The 8,401-nt window shown below is 39.3% G+C and overlaps 1 long non-coding RNA gene across 1 annotated transcript; it reads left to right on the top strand.

The window, feature by feature from the left end:
* The first annotated feature begins 15 nt into the window (after nt 1-15).
* Nucleotides 16-8,309, top strand: LOC102195687 (uncharacterized). The gene is made up of 3 exons (XR_312481.1): nt 16-115; nt 7,389-7,418; nt 8,159-8,309. It is a non-coding gene; the product is annotated as an uncharacterized LOC102195687 (long non-coding RNA).
* Nucleotides 8,310-8,401: the final 92 nt, after the last annotated feature.

Consider the following 8,401-nt stretch of genomic DNA (forward strand, 5'->3'; position numbering starts at 1 on the left):
TGGCTTGATAATGTGACCTGTTCAGGAAATGAAAGTTCTCTAACTGAGTGTCAGCACAGTGGATTTGGATCAAACAGATGTGAACATGGTCAGGATGCTGCTGTCATCTGTTCAGGTGAGATATTCTTTTGATTAATAACCTGTTAATATAAACTTTAATCGCCTCCGCCTCTCATTCATGTGCTTTCTAAGGCTCTGCAAATGTGTGAGACAATGAGAAACCCTGGGCACAAAACCTTAGACCACAAAACACACAATCTTGACTTTTTTTCACAGATCATATCTGCGCTTATGTGTAGCACAAATTATTTTGTGTGCGATGTATGTGGGAAGACTCTTGCTCTTGACGAAGGCGGTCACACTTTTCTCCTCCTCCTCCTCTCCCTTAGCTTCCCTGCTTAGCCTCTTATATCCTTGTCTAGTCTTGTGTTTTTTGTATTACTTTTCCCTGGAACATTCTCTCACAGTCTGTTCTCTAAAACCTAAAAGAGGAATTATGGATTTGATCAACTGGTCCCTGAATGCAATTGACACCCTTTTCTCAACGAGAAGTCTATGCTTGGGTGAGCCTGAGTGCTGAAGATATCTACCTATTCGGAACCATGATAACAGGGTTCTGGCTGATCGGAGCTAGTTTGGCCCTGGCTTATCGAAGAATTAAGAAAGCGGAACCGGCTGTTCAAACCCCCACAAGGCTGCCCGCTGGGATTGAAACGAAATGAGTTTCTCAAAATGGGCTCATCGAGTGCAGCACGGATAAGATCTTGGAGAAGCTTACGGCTGCTGTGAATACTCAGAACAAGACCTCTGAGTGTACATTGGATTAAATCTTGGAGAAGCTCACTGCGGTTGTGAGTTCTCAGAATCGGCTCTTTGAGCACAAGAATGACAACATCACAGAGCGTAAGTTTGATAACATCATGGAGAAGCTCACGGCTCTCCAACGGGAGATTGAGAGACCAGTGTCGGACTGTTAGAACAGCTTTGAAATTCATATGAGTTGTTTGCACTAAAGTAAAAAACACCATCACTTCATGTGGATACCCTTTCGGCGCCAGCTGCGGTCTCAAGGCTAGAGCCGAACAAAGAACGACTGTGTTTAGACTGTTCACCCATTCTATGCAAGGCCACCTGGGTTGGCTGGAAGACTGTTTACTTAGCCTGGCAGGGCGAAGGACACTGTCTCAGCTGAACTCTGGACACATACACGCACATGCCTCCGTCGCGCTGCCCAGGTTGCCTAGCAACCATGATACTAACAACTGGAAACGTTTCATACAGCTTTGTTTGACAGAAATGAAGGAGAACATATTTTGTTCATTTGTTTCTACATGAGCTCTGTGTGATTTGATAAGTATCTGAGGCTGAGACCACAGGACTGTAAAACATGATTGTTAGTCTTAATTTCTGTACTGAACAGTCATTTAAGATTAGCTAATAAATAACAATTAGCTAATGTTGTTCATGAGACTAAAGTCATCTCACTTTGGTAATGTAAATATAATATGGCCAATATTATAGTTATTATATTAATCATTATTAGTTATTACAGCAGTGAGTTTGAACTCCGTGTCAAATACTGAGCTTCAGTAAAGATTCGAGTTGCAGTTATTTATATGTCCTATCGCCTTAAAGCTTCACTCAAAGACAAGTTTATTTGACAGTGTATCTATAGATGTATTATATATAAGAGACAAATATTGTTCTTTTAATATGTTGGCATTAATAAATTTGGCTCAATGCTTACGTATATGTGGAAAAAGCAAATGTACGAGCTGTGATAACTGTTTCTGATAGAATGAAGAGTAGACTGATATATGAAATATTCCTTTATTGGGTGAGAAAATCAGACCATGTCATAACTGCTTTAAGTCATACAGAATAGATATCAGAGCCATAAACAGGCTGACTTCTGTAATATAAACAATTACAGCAATATGATGCAACAAACACAGCAGTGCTACTAATCCAAAATACTCAAAGCTTCATAGAACTGAAACAAACATTTATTTTTAGCTCCATTCTGCTGCTGATACATACTTTAGGTTTCTGAATATTAAACTTGTTGCTGCCTTTCATAGTGTGTAACTTGAAGGCCCTGAGTACTTTCTCCCACACTGGAAACACTGGGATGATAAAATGATTTGAACATTACCAGACTGATTCAGGACAGACAATTAGTTATAACTTTTCTAGCAGTCCTTCACAAACAGGGAACAGTCTGTCTATTCTCTCCATCTGTCAGCTGCTGCTGGCTCTTCCTCCTCCTCTTCCTCACACACTGCTGAGTTTGTCCTGGTGGATCATCAGGGGTGCAAAGCCTCACAGATGATGTGCAGCAGTGTGTCCCTCAGTCTGTCCTCTCTCTGGACACTTGCAGTCGTCACACATGAAATCAAATGTGTGATAAGCTGCAGGATTCAAACACAAGTGTAACTTATAAACACATGTTCATACTTTTATTCCACAATCAGAGAGAAAGAAACAGAGAGCGAGTGCAGGACAGACAGACAGGTGGCAGTCTCAGGTGTATACACTGCTACAAACAGGAGGATTTAGTGTTTGTGTTATTACGAAACAAGAAGAGTTCCCAGATGGTGCAGTGGACACATGTGTGACTGCTGTGATTAAAGCATCTTTCTTTCAGCTTAACGAGTGAACCGTCAGCTCGTTCAAACACACGTTAAAGTCCGTTTGGCTCGACACCACCGAACAGAGGCAGCAATATAACATAGCTAACATTAACAGTGCAGTGAATCCTGCTTGTGCCGTGATATTCAGGACTGCAAACCGAGCAGCATCACTGACTTTCAGCTTGTTGTGTTTGTGGATATATGACTGAATTTAATTATCCATAAAATCATCACATTCTCTGTAGGATTAAGGTCGACTATCGAACGGTGTATATTTGAAAGTAAAGGCTTTAAAACCAAGTAAACATACAAACGTCACTAATGTTACATAACTTTGCCGACATGTGGCCAACAGTAATGTTTTAATGTTCTTCGTTATTAAACGTTTGCACATAAATAAGTGACATAATATTCAGAACTTACTTTTAAAAGTTTACTCTTTGGCCGCTCTGCTTCAGCCATTGCCGTTTTTTTCGGCAAAATTATCCACACCCACCGCCGCGCTATGAAGTCTAGGATATGTTGGGCCATGAAGGCTACACCGCCACATCCTTAAAATTCAGGGAAATGAAGGACGCATTTCAGGGCCGCATTTCGAGCAGCCTTTGAATTGGGACAGCCTTCGTCACGTCGCTGTGACGTAATCGGCCCTAAAATGCGGTCTTTAAGGCCTTAAACATGGGCTGTATCAGTGACCCTGATACAGCCCATGTTTCCTCCGCGTTCCTTCCTGTGTTCCTTCCTTTTTTCCTTTGCATGTCATCCCGTCAGTTTTGGCTTCAGTTTCATTTGTTAGGTTTTCCAGTTTAGGTTATTTCTTAGTTCCTTTCCTCACCACCTCTACTTTTGTCTGTAGTTTGTCCACTCATAAATAAGAGCTCACTCATCTCATCAAAGTCAGTGCCTGTATCTTGGGTCCTAATTTCCACACCCCACACGGCTTGCCCTGGCAAACCATGAGAGATATGGCCCCTCATCAGCAAGCACCTTTTAATAGAAAGAAACCAGTGCAGTGCGAGAGCGAAGTGCTCTAATAGGGTGATATGGTACTACAAGGTCATTAAGATAAGATGGGGCCTGATTATTTAAGACCTTGAAAGAAGCTAATTGAGTCTAATAACAGATTAAATCTGCGCTGAGGCTGTCATTTTTAGCATCTACATGGATAAATATATATATTTTTTTGTCTGAGCTGAGACAGGAACTCTTACACAGAGTTCCTGTCTCAGAGAGACCTAACATTTAACTGTTTTACTCTTTGGTGCTGTTGAGAATACTGTATTGAAAGCCAAACAGCATTTCAGGACAAACACTCAATAAGAACTGTCAAGTACAACTGTGGAAGGGAGATTATTTGGGCTTGTGTTGCAGCTCCAGGAATTTTTTTTTATAACACTAAGAAACCTCCAGCTAAACCAGGCTCCGGCAGGGGCAGCCATTTCCACTGACTGGTTTAGGGTGAGGGTAGGTGACTAACTGCAGAGGTGTGTATAAACATATACAGAGAGAGGTGAGGGAATCATGGGAAGCCCCCAGCAGCCTAGACATTACAGCCTGACTAAGGGGAGGGTTTAGGATCTATTAATTCACACTGGGAGCTGCTTCCACAGAGGAAGGGGCCTGAAAGCTGAAGGCTGTTCCTCATATTCTACTTTTAAATACTTTGCATATGGTGCATGCAGCAATGTCACATCAAAAACCTTTGGGGCTTCTTCTTAGTGGAGAGCTCTGTAAACCAATCACAAGTAAGCAACTTGTAGCTGAAAAAATAGAAGAATTTTCAATTTGTTTGACCAAAACATTCCAGTAATGAGAAAACATTTGTGTGGTAACTTGGATTTAGCTTTAAACATTATTTGCATTATTTAAAAAACACACAAAATCATTACATTGTATGGGACCTTAGACACAGTGGCTCAGTGTTATCATAACAACCAGCATTGTTAATGACCCTATATTAATGACAACTGGAATATTATTGTTTTAAAGGTTGATCCCCACAATATAACACAGGACGAAAAATGAGGAAGTATAAGTGAACAGTCATCTTTAACCCAGGTCAGTCACTCTGAGGGAAACACAAGCTCAAGCAGCTCTGGGTTTAGGAAACAAACCACATTTACTCATCTTGTGCACAATATTGCGCCGATGTGACGTTATATAGAGCGGCACCTGCCCAAGTTAAAGTGTGACTATCACCAGATAACATGGGCCTGTTTCCTGAATCAGCAGCAGGTGCTCAACAGCTGACAGTAGGATGTATGCAAGTAAACTGAGGGTCCGTCGAGCTGATCGCTGATGTCGTAAGAAAAATGCCGGCTTGTTATTTATGTTACAGAGACATAAAACCAGGCAGAAATCTTCAAGAACATCGGAGCACTTTAGCAAAGATGTTCTATGCTGACAACCTAACCTGATATGTGAAGATTATGCCACTACATTTGCAGCTAAAACATTAAAAGTATAGTTTGTGACAGAAAAAAGCGGTATGTGAAAATGTTTGAAACTGTTTAGAGCGTTACCTACATTGCTGCTTGTGATTTGAAATGCATTCTGGGATACCTGGCTGCCCCAAGACCACACTACAACCAGTTCATAGCAATCGATGATCTAGGATCGACCTGTCTTGGCTTACTTTGCATGGTAACCAATCAGATATTAGACAAACTGCAGTGGCCTCATTAAGCCCGCCCCCTGAGTTTGATGAGTTAGGTTGACAGATAAAACGAATTTAAACGGGGCTAATTAAATATAATTTCAAATAAATAAATAAACAGTTTATTAAATGTTTTAAATGAAATTAATGGGCATTTAATGGGTGTTAGACACCAAAACTTAAAATGACAAAACTTTTTTGTCAATTTATGCTCCTTTCATTTCAATAAATGATCATTAAAGGCACCAAAAACAAATAATAATATCTTAGTACCGTATTTCCCGGACTACAGAGCGCACCTGAATATTAGCCGCACAAGCTAAAATCAGGGGAAAATCCTGTTTTGTACATACATTAGCCGCAACTGACTAAAAGCTGCAGGTGTTTCAATGTTGACTTATCATATGTAAGAGAATATGCACAAAGGGAATTGTCAAAAAAGAGATGGCTGTTTGGAGACACACCCCTTTTATTAATATTTTGAAAAACAAGTTATGGGTACATATTTGCACAACTTTTTAAGTATATGTACAAGTAGCGGTAATTACAAGTACGAAACGTGTACTGTGCTTCATAAACAAGTAACAAATGTAGTACATAACAATAACCTACAGCACACCAGAAAAATAGATTGGACTACCTTTTAGGCTCAGGTGCAGTGACACGGCTTTAACAAGAAGAAAAGTCAGTCATTCACCGCCATCTTCCTGCCCACTGAAACCACCAAAGTCCTCCAGTGTCGGATACGAACAGGCTCAGGATGGCTTCGTCATCCACTCTCAGCTTCTTTCCTTCGTTGTCACTTACAAAACCAAAGAAATCCTCGTTGTCAGTGTCAGAGTCGAACACCCTCAGAAGGGCCGTGGCGGTGTCCTCCTCTCCATCATGCAGCAGTCCAGCCCTTCGAAATCCGTTGGTGATCGTGGATGTTTTCACACTTTTACACGCTGTCAGAATCCACTGGTGGAGTTGAGCATAACTTGCTTTTCGCAAGTTTATCGCTGCTCGTCATCCACGCCTCCCACTGAACGCTTAGCGCTACTTAGAAGTTTGTTTTTCGCGCTACTTCGTACAGCACTACGTTGCCTGGCGGACGGACATGTGATGAACATACCACTCTTGAACCCCAATACTGTGTGTCTGATCACGTGCCCTTCCGCCAGGCAACGTAGTGCCGTACAACAGCGGAACAAACAAAACAAATCTGACAAAAATCATGGACAATCCAAATCAAATCAAATCAAATCAAATCAAATCACTTTTATTGTCACATCAATAAAAGTGATTTGATCCAATCCAATCCAATCCAATCCACAGAAAAGCCGCACCTGACTAAAAGCCGCAGGGTTCAAAGCTTGTGCAAAAAGTAGCGGCTTATAGCCCGACAATTACGGTGTATATTTTCCCAAAAATATTGTCTACAGTACTGATAGACCTACATTTCCTTACACTGAAAATCTTTCTGTACACCACCACCATAAAACATCACACCAATTTCTTTGTTCTATAAAAGAGCCATAATTCCTAACAAAAAAATCTGCATTTTCTATTTGTTACTAAAGGCTCACTCATGGCTATCACTTCAAACTGATGAGTTAATGTTTTTAAATAATTTTCAGTTTTAACAATAATAATAATACTTCTACTAATTAAATGCAAGATATAAATAGCCTCCAAATTTATATTGTTAAATTGATTGTTGGAATAATGTTCGGAATTATCATTATAATAACATTATAATAACAATTTGCATCAAAATCACTGTTGTTTTTTAAAATTAACTAATTTATGTTCAATTGGATCAGCTGCAGCTGCCCAGCCAAGGAAACTCATGTCTTTAAGCTCATGCCAGAGAAGGTTTGGACCTCTGTAGTTAGTGAGTTAGTGAGCTCTTTAGAAAGATCCATTCTTTCATAGATGCTATTTTTAACAATTTTAACAATAGATGCTATATGCTATTTTTTTTTCTTGAATCAAGAGATATGGGCCTGTACTTCTGTCTAAATAGCAAATTCTTAAGATGATGTATGTAAACCGTTATTGTGTTGTTTTCCTGGGTATTAAAAATAAATAATTAAATGTTTTATCTTGGTTTACAGGTATTTCTCCAAGTCCAACAAACCCTCCTGGTATGAAAAAAATCCATTTTCTTCTAATTATTGCTTTTACTTTAAATTTAACAGGGTGGGATAATTGTATGGCACCAATCTTCATTCACTTTAGAAAAAACAAGAAGTGTGTGCATATGTTTGATTTTTTTTTTTAATTTGCCTAATACAGAAGTTTGCTATGAAATATGTTTCAAAAATTCTATAGCTGTAGTGACAAATATGTTGTGTATGAGAGACATCACCATATGTTATAACACATTTAATTTAACCTCCTAGGACCTGGTTTCCACATATGTGGACAACACATTTTGGGTTGTCTAGACCAAATGACTAAATTTTGCTCTTCAAGGGCCTGATATCCACTTACAAGGACGTTATACTGCCACTGTTCTATCGAAATTTAAACCGAATGTCCTCATATGTGGATGTCATTTTTCTCAGAAACAAAAATCAGGTTAAAAAAAAATCACATAGTTCTTTGTTTTTAAATTCATCAGGTCCCAATCAGCCCAAATAGCAAAGAGAAATTAAAATGCATGCCACGAAAGAGTTCGGGTCTTGGGAGGTTAAAGCACGAATGTCTATTTACCACAGATTACTGTAACATGACAGCTTTTTCAATAGTCGTTAACATGTAAAGTTACAATAGAAGTAGAGACATGTTAGATAAATGTGATATAAAAATTAAAAAAAATATGTGAAATTGTTTCTCGTAATTGTGAAAGAGTTTTGTGATTTTCTTCTTGTCTCCTCTACAGAGCCAGTGAAGTTTATTATAGACTTGAACTTGCTCTTCCCAATATCCAGTCTGCCCCCAAATTTCATTGATCTATTCAGAGGCTATGTGAGAAATGTGTCCTTTCCCCAAAACATCACTGGGTCTTTAATAATAGAAGACTTGAACTTCACCACATGTAAGAATTTTGTGCTCAGTCACATTTAAATGTGTTCATACTCTGGTGCATGATTTATGAGCTGTGTTTGGTGATTGTCTTAAATGT

This window comes from Pundamilia nyererei, unplaced genomic scaffold (genome assembly GCF_000239375.1).
Source record: "Pundamilia nyererei isolate P.nyererei 1_Seehausen unplaced genomic scaffold, PunNye1.0 scaffold00854, whole genome shotgun sequence".
Lineage (NCBI taxonomy): Eukaryota > Metazoa > Chordata > Actinopteri > Cichliformes > Cichlidae > Pundamilia > Pundamilia nyererei.